We start from the raw sequence: 27375 nt of genomic DNA on the forward strand, positions 1-27375 counted from the left end.
GTGGCTCTAATATGTAGTAATCTTTCTGGAAGTGATGAATAACAATCTATGCAAAAAATATTCATGGAAAGGTATAGAGAATAAGGCCGACAACGGCTGAAAAATGATAGGTGAAGTAAGATTTTGGGTTCATCCCAATCAATTCGTAAGTTCTTGCGATGCGTAGTGCGAGCTCGCAGATTTTTGCGTTGAGACGTCGCACCGCAGTTTTGTATACAAGCACTTAAACTGAGAAACAAGCGATAACAACTATTTCAACCTAGCGAGGAATTTCGGATCTCCAACGTCGATTGGCAATAGGAGAATGCGAAGTGAGTGATAAGTACTGATCAAAGCAGTTAGTCAGGAAGCATACATATATTTTTGTACATTTCAGGTATAGTTTTCTATGGAACGGAGGATTCCCATTACTATGATGTTAAATGAATAAAATCAACTTGTAACTGAATTACATTGTTAACATCCTCTGAATAAAGATCTTAAAAGGTAAGGTAGTGTTTTGAAAGGTCACATAGGAGCAGTTTTGATCTAGTGCTAAATTGAAACATAACAATATCTGATGCAATAGTTTTGGCCATGTCTGATGCAGGACTTGCTCTGTTAAAATAACGATACAATGTTATTTTTTAAATAGAATATATCGGTAATTTTTTCTCCCAGTTCAAAAAATTGGTTTGTATTCAAATTTAAGTAAAATGCCTACTCATTACATTATGTCATTTAATTGAAAAGCTGTGTATCTACTTACCTTAAGTTTATCCTTCAGTACATCAAGGAATGGTAAGAATCGCCTGTTGCAAGAAATCACAGTGTGGGCAGCAATCGTCTCATTGGTAAAATGGCTTGTCTATAATTGGTATCTTCTTTCTGTATTTTTGGGGCAATTTGGCATAATAACCATTCTAAATCGGTGCTGGACATTCGTAGGAAATTTTTGACACTTCCATTGTTTATATTATTTCCTATGTGTAAATCGTCATTTTTCAATGCATTGAGTAGGTGCATGCCACCATATTCACTTCTATCGCGGAGACTTTGTTTCACCCAATCAATATTTGTGCTTTCTTTTTTCTTTTTTGCCGATAACACTATATAGGACGCCGCTGCTGCCGCTATTTCATGATCTTGTTCCATGTTTGTCAACCGTAGTGGAAACACTGAGTTACTCTCTGTCAGTTACCAGAAACATTGACGATTTAAAAGTTCTGTCAGTGGAAACAAAAAGTTTACATTTCTTGCCTTTAAGTTCCTAAATACACCAACAAGAAGAAACACAAGGCAACAGAAATGTTACAAAATGTTCCTCCGGTGGAAACGTAACTTTACGTTCAAAAATGAGATAATCTCAATATATGTACTGAAAGTGATTCCGTGCGGGAAAAAATTGTCTTTCAGGCAAATTTTCTATCGTAAGTGATTCGAAGTACAAATGTGTTCTCTATTTTACCCGCACCTTCATTCTAACCACTTCTGAACCCAGAAATAGTCACGGTAGTGACTTAATTTTGAAATATGAAAGAAATTACACGATCCTAAAAGAGTGAGGATAATGACGGAGCATAAGTAACATGAATACTTCTAAATAGTACTTCGTGGAACAGGGAATGGGACTTAAAATAGTTAAAAATGTTGAAAACACGCAATATTAATTCACCATAGTTACTAACCCTTTTTCTTTTCTACAAAAAAAAACTAATAGCATCCAAACGTTCAGAAGAAAATGATTAACCCACTCAGCGAAAAAATTCAAAGCATAAATTCGGTGAAAAATCAAGAAGCATTTTCAGTCATTTCACCCTATCCGGGTTCGCTGTTATACTCCCTCCTAACAAGTTTTTGTCGAAAGGGTCAGTTTTCCGCACAATGAAACCAAATTGATGACTGCTCCCGAACAAACACGTTAAATACCATGAAATTATCGCCATGGACACGTCCATATCAGATCCTCATCAGTGACGACAGCTTGACGTTTAATTAAAATACTACAACAGACACATTCGTTTGCCGATTTTGCAATAATTTTCAAACGACCTCGGGCGACATATGTGCATGTCAGATTTAAAAAAATGATCTGCACCTTTAGTTGATGTTATGGTGGTCATTCGAGGATTCAACTACGATGAAGTACAAACAGAAAAATATATGCTGAGACATATTCATGTTACGACTTTCAGGAATTGTACGTACGATAGGAATTTTACAAGGTTTGGATCTGGAGTTCGACTCGACCTCTGAATCGAATTCCACGAAAGGTTAGTTTTATTTTCACCGAACAATTGATGATTTTTAATTCAGAACTGCTTTTTCGACTTGGGGTATACATTTTAGGTAAAGAACCGATTTCGCAAAGTCGGCGATGAATATTGCTGTTAGGTACCAAACGATATAAACATTATCTTACCGCATAAATACATCTGAGTTTGAGAGAAGTTCAACTGACACAATCATACATGGAGAACATTTCAGTAAGCTCAAAGTCGTGTAAATAGGCATATTAAAATTAAAAAAAAATGAAAATAATCCAATTTGTCAGTTTCCATAACAGCTAGGTCTTCATGATCATCCCCAGATGATATAGAAGCACCTACAGAAATTTTTAACCCTTTCGCCAATGAATACTAGATCGTGAACTTTTTTCACTGATATCAGATTTTAACAGAAATCATGAGATTTGTAACAATTCATCACTGTCATGTGTTTTGTAGATTCTTGAACATCTGAGCTATTAACCCAAATATCTCGTTAGCAGATGTAAACTATCTAAATCTAGAAAAAGACAGCGAAAGGTTTGAACATAGTTATCTTTTTTTTTTTTTTAAGTAGCCGTTGTTATGGTTAGAGAGTCAAGAGGGTTGGAACGGTCAGGAAAGGACAAGAACTAACACACTATAGAGTTTTCCGACACGAGAGGAGCTTCGTTCATCTTCTTTTTTCGAGAATTAAGTCCATTGTCGATACCATAGCTGGCTTCTTCGTTGAAAAAGATGTCTTCGCCTTTAATTTCATTTTGGGACAATTCAGGTGTTCAGACTAGGACCACTGATGAGACCTGGCGACTCGAAATAGCGCTGTCTGGTGTTGGATCAAAAGTTCATCTAGGTGCCATCTAGTTGAGAGATAAAGGATGAATCTCGTTCGACGGTCGATGTCAAAGCTTGACTTTGCGAATGACCGCCTTGGGGAGCCTCATTCATCTTCGGTATTCGACAATTGAATCTTTTGTCGATCCCATAGTCGGTGACTTCGTAGGAAGAGATGTTATCGCCTTTACCTACACACCATAAAAAGTTCAACATTTCTTACAGTCGTTTCTTTGGCATTGATGTTCAGAGTATAAAATTGTTGGAATCAGAAATATGAGTGACAAAATTTTGAAAACAAATAAAAAATTTAAAGCCCAGTTTCGAAATTTAAAACCCAGTTATGAATGAAACTTCTTGGGACATGAATTTGTAGGAATTTTCCTTCTATAATAGTTACATAATACTCAAGAACACCCCGTACATACATGGCGTTCCAACTAAAACTACAGTCATTCAGAAACTGTCGTGTGATCAAAGATTTCAAAGGACTGGTAATTTTTTTCGAGGGGTTCTAATTTTGCTATGATATTCAAATCCGATTTTTTATCCCTCTGATCGCACCATTTATTCTCTCTATTATTTAATGGTATTGGGGCTTGAGTGTAACTCGTGTTGGAGTTTTGTGAACTGATTAGTAAAAATCTCACAATGAAGTGTTATTCATATACGTCACCAAGAATTTTCATTGGCGAATTCCATAACATATTATAGAAAATCGTGACAAACTCCAACTTTAGTCAACTCAGGTGACCTGAAGAAGATAAAGGTTAGTTCGTAAAAATCAATGTCCTATGTTCAGAAATAAAAATTTCAATAATTAATTTTCAGTACAGTAAAGTATATACAGTGGAAATAATATCAAGTAAAGACGTTGTAAAATATAAAACAGATAGAAAATATGATGTCGGGAAGCCGCAGGGAAGGACTACAAAATCTGTTTTCGACAAATGACAGCACAGTGACTTGATAGATCTTCCTGTCTTTCCAGTACTGTAGCGGAATATGTGTTGAAAACCTCAGTATTGGATTAAAATCTCTGGAGATTGAATCCATTTGGAAAACATTCTCAAGTAGTTTACTCCACAGTTCTCCGGATGAGACAGTTCTTAAACAGTGAAGTTCGAGGTATACTGAGTTGAATCTCAAAACGGTGAGCACCCATAGTCCGTCACGTATTCCTCTTGGTTGAATCAAATGTGCCAAGTCACTTGAACATTTCCCGTGAAAATATCTATAGAAGAGAGGCAAACCTCCAACCTCTCTTCGATGCTCCAGGCTATCAATGCACGTGATGTTCGCGTCTCCTTTCAGGTGGATGGCTCTTTTCTGGATGGAAACCAGCAACATCAGGGTATGTTTGGAGGGCAGAGCTCCATACATGAGAAAAATACTTCAAAGAAGGTCTGATCTGAGCTTCATAAAGCATTAAAAGTTACTGTTGTGTGTACAGTTGTCTGGTTCGGAACAGTGTTCTAAGGCAGCCTTTGCAATTTCAGCGACATGATTGTGCCAAGACATATTGGTGTCTATTTCAACCCTCAACAAACTTATCGAAGAAGTATGGTAAAGGCAGGTATCTCCCGGATTTTTATAAACACATCCATACAGCACAAAAGATATAGTTTTCAGCTCTCTCTGCTAGTCAATAATATGAATTTCGATTTTGAAGAGTTATCAGGTTTTCGATTTTCAATTATAACAACGGAAAACCATATAACGGAATTTTCAGACACGAGTGTACTCACCTTCGAATCCACGAAGGTTTTTCAACACTAAGAAAAACGCAATTATAACAGAAAGAAATTTACAATATCTCTGTATCAGTTATGCGAATTCAAGCCCCCAATTATTATAGGATTCCAAAAATTATTCCATTCCAGAAAAACTCATTAAAAATAATTGCAAAATAATAAAATTCACGAATTCCTTTTTTTCTGGAAAATTATATTCACTGTCGACTGTTTACCATGTCCATCTCAGAGAATAAATGAATTAATCTATTTTTTCTTGGTAAAAAAAATTGATTCAAAATATCTATATAAGAACAAACTTCAGTCTTACCTAACTGAGTTTCTTATCGAACTATGAACATTCGAGCGCTTCCGAGCCATATCATTTAATTGAAGAAACCTAATTACTTATAATAAGCACTAGAACTTCAACATTTATTGAAATAATGAAAATTTGGATTGGATGTAAAATGAAATGACCACTAAAATCAACCCAGTGAGGATGAATGATGGTACTTTCAATTTGTGTAATTGATGACTTGTTTATTTTGTGAAAATTTATGATCACTTCAATGAAATGAAAGAAAACACTTTTGTCTAATTTCCACTAGTTACTTAGGCAGAATTCTGTTCAACGCAATATCCAAACGAGATAGAATGAAAAAATCTGGTATATATAGATGTGGGGAATGAAGTATATACAGGCCAAACTGATAGAAATTTCGACGTGAGGCTCCGTGAACACCACTGTTTGGACAAAAATGTACAATGTTTGAACATCTGCAATAATCAAACACCAGATAAGTGAGGTATATTTCCAGTAAGTGAAGAGAAGTACGAGTGGTAGGATGGACTACACATTACCAAAAGCATTCTGACCAATTAGTCGCAAATCGTTCTTTTTGAAAACTATGGAGAGGCTATGTGAGCGGTACGTAGGGGATGAAGTACTAGTTCACAACCCACTTCACAAAAATCAACATGCATATACTCCGGGAAGGTCTACTGATTAGGCTCTTCACCATGTGGTTGGCAGAATCCAAAGATAATTGGACAACAAAGAATCCATCCTGGGTATATTCATAGATATCGAGGACGCGCTTGATAAAACAACCTTTCCAACAATTACCCAGCAACTAAACTATAGAAATGTACCTCTGGTAGTAGGAGAATGGATACTCAATATGCTTTCTAATAAAGCAATAATGTAGAATCAATCAATGTAGAAGACATCACAGTGAGAGGACTGGTCATAAGGGGTTGTCCACAGGGAGGGGTCTTAACACCCCTTCTTTGGATCATAGTTCTGGATACCCTGATTGATTACCTCAACAATAATGGATTCTACACAATTGCATATGCGGATGACATAGTTATCTTGCAGACCGGCGAATTTGAGAACACACTGTGCGATAGAGCGCAGGATGGGCCCAAACTAATAGAAACATGGTGTAAGGAATACTCACTGTTGATCAATCTCAAGAAGACTGAGATGGTCCTTTTCACGAGGAAAATAAGTTTATCAGGCTCTCCAAAAATCTTTAAAAGCAAACTAAACTTCACTGAAGAGGTGAAATACCTTAGTAGTACCTTCGACAGGAAGCTAACATGTAAGTCTCACCTACAGAGTAGAGCAAAAAGAGCATATGTGACCTATGAGCAATGTCGAAGGAGACTGTGACGCACTTGGGGTCTTCTACCCCATGTGGTCACCTGCATCTATACTGCAATAATAAGACCAATGTTAACGTACGGAGCCAATGCATGGGGACCGGAAGTTCTACAAGCAACGGCTATCCAAAAATTATATCAAATACAGCGAATGGCTTGTTAAAACATCACAGGAGCCATGAGAACAAGGATGTTGCGTTAATGGCCATGTTACGATTGCACACGACTGGTGTAAATCTCGAAGTAGGAATGGGTTAAGAGCCTATGGCCTATGGCGAGAAGCGTTCATTGCTCAACCTCTGCTGCAGGCAGCCAGTGACGCATTTGAACCTAGGTTTATGATTAATAAACCCTACAAAATACAAATAAAAAAAGAACACAGAGTCAGACGCTACAAATACAATACGCATATATACAGTCGTCTCAAAAACCAAAGAAGGCTTAGGATGTGGAGTTTACGCCAGACCCTTAAGCCTATAAATTAAGTAAGGAACCAGCGTGGTTCAAACAGAACATAGTTGGTATCTCAACCGACACAAAAGAAATAACCAGGAAAGGAATTTCGGGCAAAAACATAATCTGCACTGATAGTAGACAAGCCCTATTAGCCTTGAACAGACAACAGGGCTAGTACTACCTCAGGGCTAGTACTAGAGTGCCACCGAGATTTAGCCAAAGCCCCGGTAAATAATAACATTATCCTGAAGTGGGTTAAAGGGCACGACAGGAGTAAAAGTAATCGCATTGCCCACTATTTAGCTAAGAAAGCGGCTGGACTGACAAATTTAGGACCCAGTAACACCTACGGCCTAATGACTATGACAATTGCTGAACCAGCCAAACGTCACACCCATGCTCAATCCCTAAAGAGATGGGATGGTATGAAAGAGTGCAGTCTTCCAGGATCACCCTAGCCGACCCTAGGAAGAAATATCTGGCGATGACCAGAAAAAATCTACGCTTAACAGTAGGATCTCCGACTGGCGACTGTCAACTAAGGAAATACCTCCATAATATAGGGCTAGTGGACATACCTCTATGCAGGATGTTTGAACAGGAAAATGAAACTTTCAGGCATGTCCTATGCGAGTGTCCGGAGTTATTGTCAATAAGATAGTGTGTGTTCGGCGAGTCTTGGCCTACACCTGCCGATATAAAGGAGACGTCTCCTAGTGACCTCTCCAACTTCCTGGAAAGGACAGAATGGAAGACCTAAGTGCTGTGGGCCTACACTCACCCCCCTACTCTACAGATACAGATACAGAAGTAAAGTTAATCTCAAAATGTTACAAACATGTAATGAAGGAAAAAAAAATGAATTTTTTTGAAGCGATTGAGCTTAGTAAATCAATTAAAAACCAAAATATATAATTCTAAACGAGCAACTCGATTTATGTAAGTATCCACTCTTGAATTTATAAGTTTGAAAATCCCGATAATTTATATAATCTTCAATGTTGAATTTTAATAGTTCCTGTTCATTTAATTACCTACCCGTCCAGCTTATCTACAAACTCTATATGTTTATAGATTTGAAATGTATTAGTTCTCATACTTGATAATGGTGTAAAACCCGAAACCGGTCTTAAAAATTAAATAACCAGTAGAAACTAGACGAAAATGTTTTCATCCATTCGGTTTGAAGTTATACCACAGATATTTGTTCGATCGTGACTAATACCTGAAATGAAATAAATCATTAGTAGTGGCTCGATATATGGATTCATTTATGCCATGGTCTCTAATAGCTTTCTTATGAAATATGATATTTATTGTTCACAATGCTTTTTATTGTTAATCGATAACCTACAATTTCACTACACGAGAATATATCCAAAAGAATACCTAATTTCAATATAAGAAGGTTATTTTCGATATTTTTGCACGTGAATAGTACATACAAGTATTTGAATAAAGAATAAAGAATTTGAATAAAGAATAAAGGTGTATTCGTGTTGACGAAAGATCAATTAACGTATACATATACATACATACATACATATACAATTAGTGGCCCTTCACCTCCGGTCTCCAGCGGTATGAAAGAATATTTCTGAAAGCAAGGTTAATGACAATAATGGGCTATAGAAAGGGAGGAAGTTGAAGAAATCACCCTGAAACACAACTCTTCTGGAGTTGCATACACCTCTGATCCGTTAGTTCTTTAGCTGGACTAGGCTCTTAATGCAAATATTCGAAATAGTCTTGAGTAGATAGGCACTCATCGTGAGAAAAGTCATTATTTAGTTCTAGAATCGTTCAACCTGGGAACTTTGTGAATTTATGAATGAAAGTAGTGGGAGTGGATTTACTAGTTGATTTTTACCCTGCTTGAGGTTTGAAAGAAGCAAGAACATCATTCCAGCAATGCCTCATAATTAGCAAACTTTTTGAAAGAATTTGATAAGTTATTTGGTTGAAGGACCACAAAACCAGATTACTTAATATTCTACAATTTGTTTTCTCTTCTAGAAATATGAGAGCTGATTCATTTCCAACCTGAGCAAACCGAAGTAATTTATAGTCAAATCCTTATCAGCGAAATCCATGAGGAATGAAAAAATGCAAATGAATTACGAAAAACCTTAAACAGTCTTTAGTGGGATCTATCAAAACTCAAAAGAAATAACTGACCTTCTCAAACATATATTCGCTTTAATATCACAATGATACCTATATTATAACGAACAATTCAATCGAAAGAAAGTAGCACCCTTCAAAAGACTCACTCTCTCTTTGTTTTCATCCTTCTCAATTCAAGTATAAAGTGTTCTCGAGGAAATGTTTTTAATTTCCAAGAATTTCTAATTAAAACTCGTTCTAGTTCTGATATAGATTTACAAGTCCTGTTGGCACATTCTCTCTACCCTACTTGAGAGGGAAAAGATGCAAATTGTGTTTTGATTTTGTTTTGGCGAGAGGTCCCTTTTTTATTACATTGTAAATAAGGTTTGCGAGTGAAGTAAAATTAAGAAAGTTTTTATCAGTTTCGAATTTGCATACCACTTCAGAGTTTCAGGACAAATATTGGGTTTTGCATTATATTATCAAAGACTCGAAAATGCTTTAATGAAAAAAGGGATTTATTAAAATGGAAAATTTGATGTGGGATATCATACTTTATTTCAAGTAGTTGAAAACTTGTGATGCACTGTTTGGAACCTTTGGTGTAGTAATGAATATTACTGGAGTTTTACGCCAACACCAAACCGTTATATCAAGACCTCGACACGTGTTTCGATCACCAAGTAATCATTTTCAAAGGAAGATTAAACAGTTTGGTCTTCCTCTTGAAGATGATCACTTGGTGATCACTTGATGATCATCTTCAAAATGATCACCAAGTGATCATCTTCAAGAGGAATACTGCGGCCAATTGTGGAATTGGCCGCGGTGGTTGTGCGCCCGACTCACAATCGGAAGGCCGTGGGTTCGATTCCCGCCTCGACCACATATTTTTCTCGAGACAATTTATCTGGTTGAAGCTGGGAATCACACGTTAAAAGGTGATACCTCGTTAGTCCTTAGCTCGCACAAGTTTCTCAGCTTCTGAGAATTGTCGTTCGTATGGAGGCGACAGCTGATTAACGGAAAAACAGATTTTTTAAGCGTGTGGAGGTGTTGAAATACCGGTTTGGTGTTGGGATAATACTACAGTAATATCCATAACTTGAAAACTGATGTCATTTTTACCTACGAAATGGCAAGTTCGAATTTATACAATACAACATTTGAAGTTTATATACGGTAGAATGAGTTTGAAATTTTAATTAACTGGAGACGATTCATAATTCCAGTTCTTTTTTAGAATATCTTATGAAGTAATGAAAAGTTATTGTTTGAAACGAATGGAAAATATCTCTTCTTGGATCAAAAACGACAAAAATCTAACTTCTGAGACAATCAATAACAATGATTCAAGCACAGTCTCAATGCAATGATTTGAAATTATTTTAGTTTTATTAGTACGTATATAGATAATCAGAAAAGCCTAACGATAGTAATTTCTATTTAATTGTTATAAAAATACGATAACAACAAAACAAAGTAATAGAAATGAACATAATCAATAATTTGAAAATAATAACTATAATTAGACGAAGAATAACACAAGTATATTGAAATAAAAAATGAAAAGTAAAACAATTGATCGTGGTTAGCATCATAGTTATGTAATTTGTAATATTGCAGGCTTTTTAAATAAAACGCCGTATACAGGATGCTGTCTATTTATCGTTTTAGCAAATTTTTGTTTCGTAGTCCCCATTAAAAAAATGGGTGAAAAAAATAAAACTTCACTTAGATGGCAATGACTTCAAATCTAGGTGTATTTTTCAAAGCTGAACACTTTTTCTAAATAACATTTTTTGAATTTTTTCAAAATAGAGTACTTTTGTCTCAAAATCAAACATTTAAAGGCTCCTCGTATATTACGTGTATTTACTGTATTTTGTTGGTGCATGTTCAGTTTTAGAGGATGCACACACTTTTATTAAGAATAACTTTTTGTTGAAAAACCCTTAATAAAGAAGTTTCCTATATGGTGCATATTTTGGGGATGACACTGTATATTGATGAAAAAGTAGGAAACCTTGAAGGTTATTTTCCCAGACCTAGGCGACATTGGTATCATATTTCGTTAATTGAAATCACTTAGTGGATGATTAAAAATCCTATAGATGCCTTAGAAGTCTGAAAAATATCAGCTGAATGTATTACGAAATTAGTTGAAAGTATTTTTATAAACGTGTACCAATGAGTTCATGAAAAAATAGGTTACTACTATTGTGAATAAATGATATTTTGGAAATTTTATTAACTATGAGAAATTGTGTCATAATTTCTCAACGTTTCCAGATGACACAAACATGATAATAATCATTCAAATATCATTTCATACAATAGCTTTTTCAAGCTCTATTTATCAAGTATCGGCCAATTCCACCACCATATGATAATATTTTGAAAAATTCATTTCCATTTATTTTGTATAGACCCAATCTAAAATTCCCCTACGCCCCGGATCCGCACGGGTGCAATGCTGATACTAAATATAAATTTACCCACCGGAAATTTAAGGGCATGGAGAAACAATGATGAAAAAATAATTCTGTTTTATGGATGCGTATGTTTCCAGCGTGGCTGACACCTCAGTTGGAATATTTAAAATGTCTTTTCTTATTGCACATCTACATAGAAAATTTCAGCCTCCGAAAATATATCGGTATGGAGAAACAGTGATAAAACTGTAACTTTATTTTATGAACGCTCTATTTTACCCCGCGGCTGTGTCCCAGTTGGAATATTTGAAAATCCTTTGTTATTGCACATCTACAACATAAAACGAACCTACACAGATTTCATTAAATCATTGCTTATTTTTCACTTCAAATTTACTGATTTTTCATCATTATCACGTTCAATCTCTGTCTTCCTTTTTTTTATCGTTTCAATAAGATTTCTGTCAACTTTCAATAATGATAAACAGTGTGGATAAAGGAAGTCCAGAAACATATATTTTCACCGATCACGAGTCTGAAATTGAAACGCGAAGTATTCAACTGCTTTCATAGATACGACCGTTTGTCGGTCCAAGAAAAATTAAAACTAAAGAAATGAACTTTAAACGTTCAAGCCAGTCTCGAATATACCCACACAGTAGGTTAAATGGACTGACGCCTATCAGAAAACAACTACTTCCCTGGCTAATACCACGGAGGGCGTTGGATTATATCCGACAGGCGTCAGTGCAGGAATTTTCACAGAAAATTTCCTGCATATACAATTGGCAATACAACTGAAAGAGTCGACCTTCAATTTTGGAACGGGCACACTTGCAGACCGGTTTCGGGCTCATTAGCCACTAATCAGTGCTGTGTAGGTATATTCGAGACTGGCTTGAACGTTTAAAGTTCATTTCTTTAGATTTGTTTACTGCCAGTCTTCAAGCATAGCCCACTGACTAATAATAAAGTTTTTCTTCCTCATTCAGAGAAATCGGGCAAATTACGGATATGCAGTTGGTTAGGTTTGGTTAGGTTAGGTTAGTTATCCTACTGTGTAGGTATATTCGAGACTGGCTTGAACGTTTAAAGTTCATTTCTTTAGATGTTTTTACTGCCAGTCTTCAAGCATAGCCCACTGACTAATAACCAAGAAGAATTGTTTGGTAGTTTTTAGGTTCATGTTGATACGATGTTTGAAGCCTATACGCCACAGGAAACGCTTCCTTCGCCAGAATTCAGAAATGTAACCACTCTGTCGTCAAATTTCTATTGCTATCACCAGTTACACGTATGTCTCCTCACATCGTAAACAAGACTAGTCGAAGAATACTCTCGGCGAAGGAAGGACACGAAGTTCAGTTCGCACGATATCGGAAACAAAAGGTGCGAGCCGGTGGTACTAACGAATACCAAAAGTGCCGACTTACTTGTGCTTCCTTATCCCCACACCGCAATCAACGCCTGGGCAGATGCATTCCCTTTACCTGCAGAGTAAGATCAGGTAAGGTGAAAACCTCTAACAATTTTATCATACATTCGAAGATACATGGCTGGTCAGGCCATGTATCTGAAGCTCCAACCCATGCCGGAGGGTATGCCTGCATCCTTTATTGGTCCGAAAATAATGGAGAACCAAGAGTTACAAGGTTCTACATTCATACGACTGTAGCTTTGAGGTGAGCCATTATGATGTCGAGATTAAAATCTTGATACTTCATCCGTTTACTCTCCTCTTTTCGGACGATATTCAGTTCACTCGGAGCCAGAAACTTCTTGATGAACATTGTCTGACTCTAATAGTCGAGAAGGACTACATCAAGCTCATTAAATGGTATCTACCTGTGAGAAAGCAATGCAATATCTCCCATAGAATAAGGCAACACTGGTATCTCCTCGATCCCTTAAGGACCCTTTCAAACGGGGAGCTTCACGTCTCTCGCTCCTATACAGGAGCGTTTATCACTCCTACCTACCGCCCATTCACACCGGGAGCCGTTTCACTTCCTGGCTCCTTGGGGTCCGTAGTAGAATGGATCGCTCGCGAGCTGTTGCCGTATACCTCCTCTACCGTCGATAGAAACCTCGACCTCAGAAACGTCGACGATCAAGAATGGGATGGACATAAAGTTGCGAAATCTACGTATAGCACCTTGCAGACATTCATCCAACGTTTTACGACTTCATTTCGATCCTTGTAAATATCGAAACATGTATCCCAAAGAGCGGGTCGGTTGCAGGCAGTACTAATTAACAGCTCCACATCATAATCTGTCATAATAAAAAGTGTGAAACGTCAACTAGGGAGAGCCGTTTTACTCCTCGTTTGGAAGTCCCCACTCATCCTTATGCATTTTGAGGTGGAGACGTGGATCCACGGCATGAGGTGCAGGAGACGTGATAGCCATCGTCTCACGAGACGTGGTGGCTCCCGCTCTCCATCTGAAACCTCCATTGGAGTTCTTGCATTTTTGCGCTAAAAGCCTTCTTCTCTCGCGGTAGCGAGTAACGTGTAGCTCCCCATGTAAAAGGGCGCCAAGAGTGCCGAACGTAGTTATATATCACTCTTGGGAACGCTTTATGTCGGGCCGACCACAGTAGGCCCTGCACCTGGTGTCAGATACCTTTATATCTATCACGCGAATACGACAGACCGAGGCATTGAAAACACCATTTAGATTAGATGACCCATGTATCGATAAATTCCATTTCTACTGATTTTTAAAACATCAACTATAAGAGATCGGCTTTGTTTTTATCAGTCCACCCCACATGTTTAACATTCACGATATGAATACGAGGTAGAAATATATCATACATACTGATTTATCGAAACGCACAAATTTTGCCACCTTCTTTTCACTTCCTACCAACGTAACAATATCCAAACACATCAAAGTTGGTTGCGATTTTTTTCAGAAAATGCCACAACAAGGTTGTCTATTCTGACGCATTTGGTTCTAGCAGAAATAATTTTATCATTGCTACAAGGGTTATATTTGAAGTGAAAACCGTTTTGAAATGGAGTGAAAGAAACTCCATTTATCATTCAACATATTTTTGTTCTTTTTGTAATAGTTACCATCAACATTTGAATATGGTAGTCGTGACATCAGCTATTCAATCATATCATCGATAGTCATATATCACCTGTCCATTTCCAAAGAATTTTTCACCAACAAATTCCTGTTTTAGAAAAAATACAATGGTATTAGGATATGTAATGGAATTGATGAAAATCCATATTTTTTGATGACAAAACACAAGCACTACAGGAACCTAAAGACGCTCTAAAAACGGTGTCTGTGCAGAAATAGCCATTCGCATTGGATTTGAATCGCTAAAGATTACATCCATATGGAAAAACGTTCTCAGGAAGTTTATTCCACATACACGCAGTTCTTCAAATAAGAGAGTTCTTAAACAGTGAAGTTCGAGGTGTACCGAGTTGAACCTCAAAACGATGAGCAGCCACAGTCCGTCGCGTATTTCTGACATGTACCGCTCTTGGTGAAATCAAATGTGCCAACTCACTTGAACACTCCCGTGAGAGTACCCCCAACATTTCTTCGATGTTCCAGACTATTAAGGTTACAAGTGTTGTTCGAAAGTCTAATCTGAGCGTTAGAAAGCATCAAAAGTTGTTGAGGTGTGTACATTTTTCTGGTTAGGAATAGTGCTCCAAGTTTTCGGAAAGCAGCCTTTGCAACTCCTGCGATTTGAATGTGCCAAGACACATTTTTAACTCCCAACAAACTTATGGAAGAAGAAAGCGGAATTGTCTGTCCTGACATTATTATATCCGGTTCAGAGACATTTATCTTTTTGAAGAAAACCGGTGCCTGGGTTTTCATGGAATTGAATTGAACCTGATTAGTTTCATTCCAATTCGAAATCACTTCTAGATCCTCATTACGATATGCAACCTCCTGCTGCCGGAGATGTGAATCCGCAGCCGATGTCCTGAAATCCAAATGGAATGACGAGACAAGTGTACTGTCGTCAGCGAAGCAATACATTAAATTATTCATTTTTTCCAATGAATCGTTGATATACAATAAAAAAGAGGTTGTAGACAATATGGAACCCAAATCAATATAGTAAAAATATTCGAGAGATATCCATCGACGGCCACTTGCAGGGAACGTTTTTCCAGGGAGCTGATAGCCGTAGCATCGAAGTTTGGCCAGCGAACCCTCATGCCACACACGGTTAAGTGCCTTAGAAATATCGAGCGCAACAGCTTTTGACTCTCCATTCTTCATGTTTCTCGATTGCGTTATTCCAAATATGGGTGACATACGATAGAAGGTCGCCTGTTGATCTTTGTTTCTGAAAGCAATATTGATGATCGCTCAAGATATTGCCTTCCAAATATTCAAGTATATGGTGGTATACGGCTTTCTTTATGATTTTGTATATCACTGATAGCAAAGCGACTGGTCTATAGTTATTCTTTGATTTCCACTAGACACTTTACAAAACTATAACAAGTGTTTCGCTATACACTAGCTTCATCAAGCGTTTTCTAGTGGAAACTCACAATGAAGTGAGTGAATAAATGGTACTGAATCAGGGCTATATAGTGGATGATCCAGTGTATGATCCAGTGTATGATCCAGTTGGCGAAAATACTTGTCACGGCCATGGCAGAAAAGCAGTATAACCACACAACTGGTACTCATAGGAACGTGAAACTCAGTCACGGACACTATGCGCAATCGTTCCCTGGATTCCTGAGATGTTTTTATCGATTTTAATATTATTGATCGATCAAATATAGTTGGGAATATCAATCCATAAAAATAATGTATATTCCCGTTGCACAAATAATTTCGAATGCCTCAAATTCTCTCTCGTGGCTAGCATATCTGTTATAAAATCTGTTTTTCCGTTAACCAGTTGTCGCCCCATACAAACGACAACTCTCGAAAGTCTGAAACTTGTGCGAGTTAAGGACTAACGAGGTCTTACCTGTTAGCGTATGATTCCTAACACGGTTGGACGATAGGAAGTAAAATTGATCGACCGGCCTGGCGGTTCGAACCAACGGTCGATTGAGTGAGCAAACCACCCACGTCAACCCACCAGACTACCGTCCCATCGTATTCAGTGAACTGATATTTATCCAGTCATCTATCAATTTATAAATCTCTAGACAGTGAAGTGAGGCAATTTCTTTCCAAAAAAGTATTTCACCAAAAATGAAATATTTCAAACTTGCAGTCAAGCTCAGAGAAGATGCTGCGGTAAAAATTCATATCCAAAATCATTTTTGGCATAACTTTCGAATGGTCTATATGTGAAAATGCAATTCGTGGGCAACCCATATTTCGACTTGAATAGAGGATAGCGGTTAAAATGCGATAATATATTAGGGTCGGGAAAGAACTTTATTCAGTGATTTATTTTTAGGGTCGGCATGGTTAACATATTCATATCAATTCTATCCAGAGATTTGAGAAGCCAAGCATACCGCAAAATTAATACTTTAGCCGAGTTTGATAAAAAGATGAATATTTCAAATGAAGCAAATTTTGAAAAACAATCAAATTGTTACGATTTACAGAATGAAAAATGGTGAGTGATTGATGTTAGAAACGCGTGACTACTCTGTTAGTTTTTTTTTCGAAAACAAAACACTACAGGAAAGCACTACAGAAAAATCCTTAACGCGCTCTAAGAACGATGACTGTGCTAAGGTAGCGATTCAAATTGGATTTGAATCGCTGGAGATCAAATTCATTTGGACAAACATTCTCAGGAAGTTCATTTCACATAAACACAGTTCTCCAAATGAAAGACCTCGTGAACAGTGAAGTTCGAGGTGTACTAAGTTGAACCTCAAAACGATGAGCAGCCACAGTCCATCGCATTTTTCTGATATGTACCACTCTTGATGGAATCAAATATGCCAAGTCACTTGAACACTTCCCGTAAGTGATATTCGCGTCTACAGTCAGGCGAATGGCTCTTTTTTTAGTTGAATCCAGCAGCTTCAGGGTATGCTCAGAGGCGTAGCTCTATACATGAGAACAAGGTCTGGTCTGAGCTTTATAAAACAACGAAAGTTGTGCCCGTCATCGTACTTGACAAGTGTGCGAATGAACTCGCACCAGTAGGTATTTTGCAGCCTGTCTCACAAGAAAGGAGTTTTTTCTTCTTGTTGAAAGATTGATGACGTTCAGCCCATTCCCAAACAGGGCAAGAAAACTATTCCAAATAACTATGGACCAGTCGCTTTGCTATCAGTGATATAAAAATTCATGGAGAAAGCAGTAAACCACCATATCCTTGAATATTTAGAAGGCTTCAACATCTTGAGCGATCATCAATATGGCTTTCGGAAACAAATATCAACAGGCAATCTTCTATCGTATGTCACCCACATTTGGAATAACGCAATCGAGAAACATGGAGAGTCAAGAGCTGTGGCGATTGACAATTCTAAGGCCTTTGGCCGTGTGTGGCTTGAGGGTTTGCTGACCAAACTTCGATGCTATGAATTGTCAGATAATTTTTGTGTGAGGTTCTGCAGCCTCCTGAAAAAACGTTCCCTGCAAGTTTGCCGTCGATGGATATCTCTCGAATAATTTTACCATCAACGTTGGTATTCAAGCCTCTTTATACAGTATATGATGACTTATTGGAAAAAACCAAGAATCCTATATATTCCTTTGCTGACGACAGCACACTTGTTTAGTCATTCCATTTGGATTCCAGGACATCGGCGGCGGATGCACATCTTCACCGGCAGCTGGAGGTTACATATCCTAATGAGGATCTAGAAGTAATTGACAATTGGGGTGAAAGTACCAGGTTTAATTCAATGCCATGAAAATCCAGACATCGGTTTTTTTTTCAAGAAGATAAATGTCTCAGAATCGGATATAATAATGTCAGGTCAGACAATTCCGCTTTCTACTTCGATGATTTTGTTGGGGGTTGAAGTGGACATCAATATATCCTGGCACAACTTTTAATGCTTTATAAAGCTCAGATCACACCTTCTTTGGAGTTTTGTTCTCATGTATGGAGCTCCGTCCCTAGGCATACCCAGAAGCTGGTGGATTCCATCCAGAGGAGAGCCATCCGCCTGATTGAAGACGCGAACGTCACTTGCAACCATCGAACATCGAAGAAGGGATGGACATTAGTCTCTCTTCTATAGATACTTTCACGGAAAGAGTTCAAGTGACTTCGCACATTTGATTCCACCAAGAGGGGTAGGACAGCCAAAATTATTGTATTTGAAATTAGATTAATAAAATTCAAAAAGCAGAACGTTACTTCCCATGCGACAACTGTACATGATAATATTTTTTTTTAGATTTCTATTGAATTTCTGTTTAGCTGAAGAGGAACTATCTAGGGCACGCGATTTGCCCATTGTCTTTCTCCCATTGACACTAGTAGTTTATTTCGGCTGTGCATGATTACTGGCAACAGAATAAACATCCACAAATGATGGTATTATTCCGTGACTTGCTCAAATTAAGGGAAACAACAAGATGTGTGACCTGAACACTTTTAAAAAAATAGTACATTCGAATAATGAGAATATCCCAATAGTATAACGAGATCGAAACATTGAACTTCACAATAGTCATGCAATGAAATGAGAAATCAAAGAGTTTTGCTCCTATTTGAGTATTTCGACTTTTCTCTGACTAAATGAAAATGAAAGGAAAAAAAGTTCAGGGTAGTAGAAGGGATAAACTTACATTTCTCACTCCGATGCGTTACTCCGTTGAAAGTCAACGGTCAACAGCATATACTCAGATAATTGAAGGTTTTCCGCTTCTTTGAACCTTGACCCATTTGTCGTGAAATATTGGTGGGTGCAAAAACTAGAAGCGACATAGCTCCTAAGTATATGAGCTTTTACCCTGAATGTGGATACCACCCTTTCTTGGACTTAAGAATGTTTTCATCTGAAATTACTCTGGATATAAAAAGTAAAAAAACATTGGGTAATAAATATACTTTAAGTTATTTTTCTTAAATAAGCTTAAAACAATAACGAACGAAAAATCATAGTATTATTGTGAAAAAAGCGACAGGCGCTTGATATACAAAAAACATGGCACAAAGCGCCCACGCTTTTTTCACAATAATACTAGTACTTTTCGTTCGTTGTTTTAAGCTAACTTAAAAAAAAATTCAACTTTTTAGTTCGACATTCTTTAGAAGCTTGTTTTTTAGTTTTTTTTTTTTTCATTTTTTAGTTTCTTATGCTATAAAAGCGTGGTTTTTAGTCTTTTTAAACTTTATTTATTTTATCTAAACTTTGGGATCATTCAGCCGTATATTGTTTAGAAAAATGACCATTGATATTTTCCGATTCCGGAGAGGGACCCTGAAAATCAGCTACAATGCACAAGACAGCAGGCGCGCAAAGGAGGATCACAAATAAGGCGACAGACGCGCGTGTTACTAAGAAAAACACTTTTTTCAAATGAAGAAATACATGCAAAGTGAGTTCGAATTATATCAAGGAGGTTACGTACAACGCCATCTGCCCACGAATAGATCAAGCAATAATGTCGATATATCAAGGAGGTTACGTACAGCGCCATCTGCCCGCGAATAGATCAAGCAATAATGTCGATAATTCTGTCAAATACAGATCCCGAGCTTGAGAGTTACAAACAAACATACATACATACATACAGGTGAAGCTAATAAAAGCGTGTTAATAAAATAGATATAGAGTTTTTTCGTTATTCGTCTTATTTTTCAAGAAAATTTCGAAATTTCAAGAAACTTGATATATGATTATAACATAATTATCTAGAAGTATAAGTCGTTCAGGCCTGTCTCAACTAACATACACTGTACGTTAATGGACTGAAACCTATCTGAAAACCACAACTATCCTGGCTAATGCCACGAAGAGCGTTGGATTATATCCGACAGGATTATATATTCACAGAAGTAATTCCTGCATATGCTTTTGGCGACACAACTGCCGGATTAAATTTTCAATTACTGTAACAGGCAATTCGGCCTCTCGTCGGTACAAGGTAGTATCCTACATAAAAATAAAGTCGATACATCCCATAATTAAAAATCTGATTTTTTCAGAGTATCCTACCTCGAACAAAGCTGAAGCGAACGGCAAGTAACAAGTATTTTCTGATAGGTCTGATAGGTTTTTTGATAGATCCACTAACATACAGTGTAAGTGAGTTAGGACTGGTCTGAATGGATTGTTCTTTCAGATAATTTTATTTACAGCCAATCTTCAAGTATGCCCCTTTACTATATATGAAGATTTTTTCCTTATACTAGGAATTGGGCCATTCGGCTTGGTTAGTACCTCGTCAACAGGCAGAGAAGGCGATGATAGATACGTTGCTTGTCGTTCACTTTAGCTTTGTTCGAGGTATGATACTCTGAAAGAATCTGATTTTCAATTATGGAAAGTCGTCGACTTCGTGTTCGTGTAGAACGCTATTTTGCACTGACTAGAGGCCAAATATCCCGAAACCGGTCTGCAAGTATGCCCGTTCAGTAATTGAAAATCGATTTCGGCAGTTGTATCGCCAAAAGCATATGCAGGAATTACCTCTGTAAAGAATCTTGTACTGGCAACTGTCGGATATAATGAAACACCCTTCCTGGTATTATCCAGGGAAGAAGTTGTTTTTTGATAGGTATCACTCCATTAACCTGTTGAGTTGAGTTGAGTTGGGACTGGTCTAAACGAATAGTTCTTTCAGATAATTTGATTTACAGCCAGTCTTTGAGTATGCCCCCTTACTATATGTGAAAATTCATGGAATTGAATTGAAGCTTATAAAAAACAGAGATTGGTTTCAATGAATGTTGTAACGTCTAAATTCAAGGAAATTATAGTTCGAAGACCCTTTTGCAACAAATTGTATCGGCACACCGATGCATTTTTAGGGAAAAATTTTATCAACCGTTTTTTGAAGGGAACCTATGGAACTAAGCAAGTTACACTGCAAAAATGGTGAATCACTCAAATTATTGAAAAACAACTATCTATAAAATCCCGCCATTTCCGCCAGAATTGATATTGATTATTGTTAATTCACAAATTACTCTATTCTGATTCAACTCATGTAATCTAGAGATAGAGTATTTAAAAAAAATATGATAGAAAAGAAAAATACGTTTTTCATTTCATTTCAATTAATAAATATCTTCTTTTCGATATGACTCTGAAATATACGTATGCCATTCCTTAACAGATATATTTGAATTTCAGTAAGATAAAAAATCGGAGATATAACTTCGAAAGCTTGCATTATAAAGCGCCAAACACGCCTCCCAAGCTCTTGAACTCATTACCTTCTAAAATATTTCACTTCTCATATTTTAGAAGCTGGAGGAAATTCACTAAGTATAGTATACGAAAGTATACGGAATAGCTACAGACATACCAGATACGCTAGGAATGAATGATCGCATCAAAATGGTTTATTCACAGACCATAACATGTTCAGATTTCAAAAATATCAATTGGGGATCGATTTTGGTCAATTCAAAGGTGAGTTATAACTCGAAGTTATTAACGTCTTTTTGCCTTCTACTATTGGGTTAGCAATTTTTGCAAGATATTCAGTGTGAATTTGAATCACGTCAAATCTAGTACCTGACTTTTATGCAATTCGATGTTGTTAGAACATGATTAGACGTGGAATAATTTGGCTTGAGACTGCCACATTATTAATGTTTGATGTAATTCACTAACATCGCTAATAATTAAAACAAAACCTCAATTTGTAGAGAAAATGATTTTCAAGATTTAATATACCTAAGACTGGCGAAAAGCAATATACGTAAGTAAATAAACTCCTTTTGAGGTTTAACTCAACCTTCTCCATTCATCAATCAAATATATTCCACATCAATTTGATTGCTTATGAAAGTTCCATTAGAGAATCATTTCCAAAAATGCATCTTCAGATTTCAGTGAACAGCAATATATACAGTGCATTTTCTTTAATGTCCCCCTCCTTTTATTTTTTTAACGGGTCAACTGAAAAAATTGAAATTTGGGATAGTGGAATTAATGCATGAATACTTTTTTTGAAGTGAAATGGCGACTGAACGCCATCTGGGAAAAAAATTAAATGGAAAGGAGGGGTCTTGTGACACATAATTTTGAAGCTCCTGACGAATACTTCACAATACCTTCACCTGCTACAAATTGGTGGTACATATGATACTTTCCTGAAGACTTATACATATCGATATTTCTAGAAATATTCCTTTTTATCTGTCATATAGCAATTCCAACAACCCCATGAGGTTTCTTAAGTTATTTTTTGTTCATAAAAACGACAAGAAATGTCAATACAACAATGAAAATCATTGTTCAGTCAGAATATTCTCAATTTAGTTTTCGGTTTTACTAGTAGGAAGGTACCAACCACATCAACAATCTCTAAAATGTTCAATTATCGTCCATTGGAAAAACAAAATTGAAGCGATTTTCATTTACAGTGCGACGCGTAACTTTCACGAGACCGAAAGGATTTTCAATAAACGTTTTCCGAATCGTCCTATCTATCGAAAATATTTGTATCCAAATTCACAACTACCGGTAGTGTACATAACGAAAACCCCCAGGTCATCCGTCCATTCCTGAAGAACGGAAATTGCAAATAATTGGTGAGATGGTAGTAAATACTTAACAGTCTACTTATTCCGTCCCGATTGTTTGTGGGGTGTCTCCTTTTATTGGAGACTTTTGAAGAGGAATAGGTATCATCCATACAAAATTAAAATGGTACACCAATTAACGGAAGATGACCTTGATCGAACAACAGAATTCTACGAAATCATGACGGAAACCATTGCAAGGCATCCTACTTATCTCCACAATGTTCAGACAAAATTGCCGTTATTGAAGTAACAACAACCCTCCCGTTTTCCGGAAAACACATACCCAATAACCAGAAAAAATTAACGGAAACCATATTGTAGGACCTCTATTTATTGATGAAAATTCAACAGGGGAACTGCATTTGAAGATGCTGGAAACTACTGTTGTCCCTCTCATCACTGAAATCGTAGCAGCGAATCCTAATGAATTCGATATGGCTATTATATTCCAAAAAGATGGAGCACCACCACATTACTCCAGACGAATAAGAAACTTTTTGGATACTATTTTTCCGGTCGTTGGAATGGCCGTCGAGGTCCTATAGAATGGCCAGCCCGCTCGCCAGATTTGACACATTTGGAGCTTTGAAGCAAAAGGTGTACGAAACTGAACCTGCTTCAATATTGGATAAACGGCAGAGAATAATGAATTTTTGTAGAAAAATTTGACGTTACTGTGTTCGAAAATGTTCGGCGTGAAATATTGGATTGGCTGTTCATATGTCAAGAAGTTCAAGGCAACCATTTCGAGCATCTTCTGAACTGACCTCAAGCTTATTACCTCATATTATGTAGTTGAATGTCAATGTATTCAGGCAATTATTGAATGTTCCGCCATTTTGTAGAAGTTGAAGATATTGACATTATAGTCTAGGGTTGTGAAGCACTTACCATGAGCTTCCAAAAGATGTGTAACGAGACCCCCTTTCCATTTGATTTTTCCCCAGATGGCGCCTAGTCGCCATCTTGAAAGAAAGGTTCATCTATCAATTTCAATTCAAAATTTGAGTTGACCCGTTCAAAAAATTAAAGGGGTGGACATTAAAGAAAAACACTGTATATCTACATAACCTGAAAAAATGATTTTATCAAAATGTTCATACTGAACAAAAATCATTTTTGTCGAGTTTTCGTTTCTGACATGGTGGTGAACGGACGTGCCGATAGCGACCGTTCACAAAGAAGGTACGCGGACGCCATTGTTGGAGGTGGATCTCAGTTCGTGTTGTGTATGTCCGCCGTTATATAATGTGCAAGCAAAAGTTACAAAATTTATAGAAATATTGTTTTAGAGGTTTTAATTAAATAGTGCTCCCATTCACGCCGGTTGGAGGCCGGGGTGGACCGGATGTCCACGTGGGAGTGCTAAAGTGAAAGTGAAGTTTAACGACCCCTTTATTCACGCCGGTATCCAGGCCGGGATGGTTCGGATAACCACGTAAAGGGGTCATATATGTGAATTCAAAAATCAGAAGGTCTCCCGAGAAGGAGGCGACCCAATAAATATATACGTAGTACATTTAAAAAACACATTTTTTTTATTGTAAAAAGGGTGACAAAAAAGGGGTGGCAGCATTGCTTCGAGCAAGACAGCTGCGCCCCTCCCGACGAAGCTTCTGTCAAATTGATGTCAATTTGATAGAAGGAGCCTGGACAAATGCGCCCGAGTGGGAAGCAACGTCCATATAATTAGAGAGAGAGAGAGATCATTTTTGCCAAGGGAATCATAGTTTTTTAAAAAACTTTTAGTTAATCTCAGTTACTGAATGAATTCAATGTATTTTTCACGAATAACAATGTGCTGTTTATCAGTGACTTGTTGTATTTGATAATTTTTCCTGTCGAAAAGAGCTAACATTTATATGTAATTCAATGTTTCGAAGGCCAATTCGTGTATCCATCTTTATAACTGATAAAACGGTTTTGTTTTGTTTTGTCATGAATAATATTACAACTTTTTTTCAGAATCAAAATCTCAAAAAAAATATAGTGAACTGGCTCACGGACTAAAACTGCGCCATACTTGCTGTATTGTTCTATTATGGCAATGTGCAGAAAAACGATGAGGCACGTTTCACAATAGAAGCAAAGAACGCTATACAAAATTAATTGGGATTTTGTTAAATCAATAAACTACTGCCGACCGTTTTAACGCTGGCACCTTGGACGACTACAATGATTTCAATTAGCCGTTCTATATAGCATCAGTTCCGGTACCGATACGAGTGGCATATTTCATTGAGGTTGGCTTTTCTAACAAATGTAATGACTTCTGGACCATTCTCCACTGCTTCAATAGACAGACATAGGTAGTCATGATTCTGGTAGGTATATGTGCAGAACGGAATCAAGTTCGAATATATTCACTTACTACAACGATAAATATATAAATTACTGACATTCAACAATGCATTGGATAACCGTCCATATTCTAAACTTTTTAACTATTACCAAAAATATCAGTAGAGCAGTATTTAAATACAGTGTACTACTTGAATACCGATTCTGCCAATGGTATTCAGATTATTTCCGACTAGTAAAACTGCAGTTATTATTACTAAAGTTTTTTCCAACACCAAACCGTTATTTCAACACTTCGACAGGTGTTTCGATCACCAAGTGATCATCTTCAAGAGGAAGATTGAACTAAATATACTTACAATGTTATCCTTATTTATACCATATTAGATTCCTCTTTGAGGTAGCTGAGTGTCATACATTAATTTTACAATATTACCTTATCTACTAATCTCAAATTAATTTTACAATGTGTCCTTATGTAATAGTCAGGTAAATCCAATAATTAAAATATTATTTCAACAAGTTATATAGTATTATATTAGGTATTGGTCCAGCATCGTTATTCAAAATATTATTATGTTTACTTATTTCTACAGTCTCATAGGCATCTAGATGCCTGTTTTTGTTAACTTGTCTGACTAATCTTAATGAACTAAAGTTTATGAAATGGTTTTTTTGCAAAATATGATGGGCGACTGCTGATTTTCAGGTCTTCCATATTTAATTCAATAGATCTTTTTGTCTGTCTATACTATTTTGCATCGCAGTCCTTACATTTTATTTCGTGAATTCCAGACTTTTCCGATTTCTCGACTTTGTCTTTTGGATTAGTAACACAAGTTAACAACAACAGGCATCTAGATGCCTATGAGCGTGTAGAAATGAGTAAACAGAATAATATTAGGAATAACGATGGTGGAACAATAACTAATATTATACTATATAGCTTGTTGAAATAATATTTCAATTATTATATTTACCTGACTATAACATAAAGACACATTGTAAAATTAATTTAAGACTAGCAGATAAGGCAACGACTAACGATGGTGGACCAATACATTATAGTTCACTATATAGCTTGTTGAAATAATGTTTCAAGTTATAGATAAGGCAATATTGTGAAATTAATTCAAGACACTCAAGACACAGGTACCTACAAGAGGTATGTATGGTATAAATAAAGATAACATTATAAGTATATTTATTTTAATCTTTCTCTTGAAGATGATCCCTTGTCGATATGTTGAAATAACGGTTTGGTGGTGGAAAAAACCACCAGTAATATTCATTACTACACCAAAGGTTCCAAACAGTGCATCACAAGAAAACTGCAGTTGTTTTCCAATTTCTTTAAACAATATATGAAAAACGTAAAGTTGGTAGGTTTTTATAAAATTGTTCAAAACGTCCTCAGTTCAACAGAAAATACAAGGCATGATAATTATCATTTGAACTATTAGAACACCCGTGTTGTCACTTCGTTACTTGATACTTTGCAGAATAAAGAAAAAGAGACTTTGAAGATGAGATAACCTATGAATTGAATCATTCTTTTCCTTTTTTTAGCACATATTCAAGAGAGATCAACTGACTTGAAGTAATCCATCATTGTCTAATAATGCTGTTCTCTTCCTAAATGCCAGTCCGTTAATTTTGACGTCTATGAAGGTAACTAACGCACCTCACCACTATGACAACAGTTTTCCCACAATGAATGTGTTTTGGCGAATGCGCAATTCTGGAACTGTTTGTTTCGGATTCCTTCGCCATAATTCACAATATCAGTGTTTGTATTGCTGGTCACACACACCAATGGTCACTTGCAGGAGTTGAGTCTACGGCCGTCCATGCAAGGCCTGAGACGCATAAGCAAACTTTCTCCAGTATGGCAGTAAAAAAATTAATATCAACCAGAACTCTTGGATATCCAAACAGGTAACAATC

General features: G+C 36.7%; 1 protein-coding gene and 1 long non-coding RNA gene across 3 annotated transcripts in view; one reads left to right on the forward strand and one right to left on the reverse strand.

Annotated features, from left to right (window-relative positions):
- The window catches only part of oaf (BRICHOS-like domain-containing protein out at first), a 421903-nt gene that overhangs the window by 348108 nt on the left and 46420 nt on the right, over positions 1-27375 (reverse strand). The gene's annotated exons all lie outside the window — the stretch shown is intronic.
- Positions 1954-27092, forward strand: LOC141485585 (uncharacterized). Its single transcript, XR_012467298.1, has 4 exons — positions 1954-2252; positions 21839-22006; positions 25093-25451; positions 26998-27092. It is a non-coding gene; the product is annotated as an uncharacterized lncRNA (long non-coding RNA).

This window comes from Leptinotarsa decemlineata, unplaced genomic scaffold, assembly GCF_025532065.1.
Source record: "Leptinotarsa decemlineata unplaced genomic scaffold, Ldec_3_MD MMD2_tig00026328_RagTag_RagTag, whole genome shotgun sequence".
Lineage (NCBI taxonomy): Eukaryota > Metazoa > Arthropoda > Insecta > Coleoptera > Chrysomelidae > Leptinotarsa > Leptinotarsa decemlineata.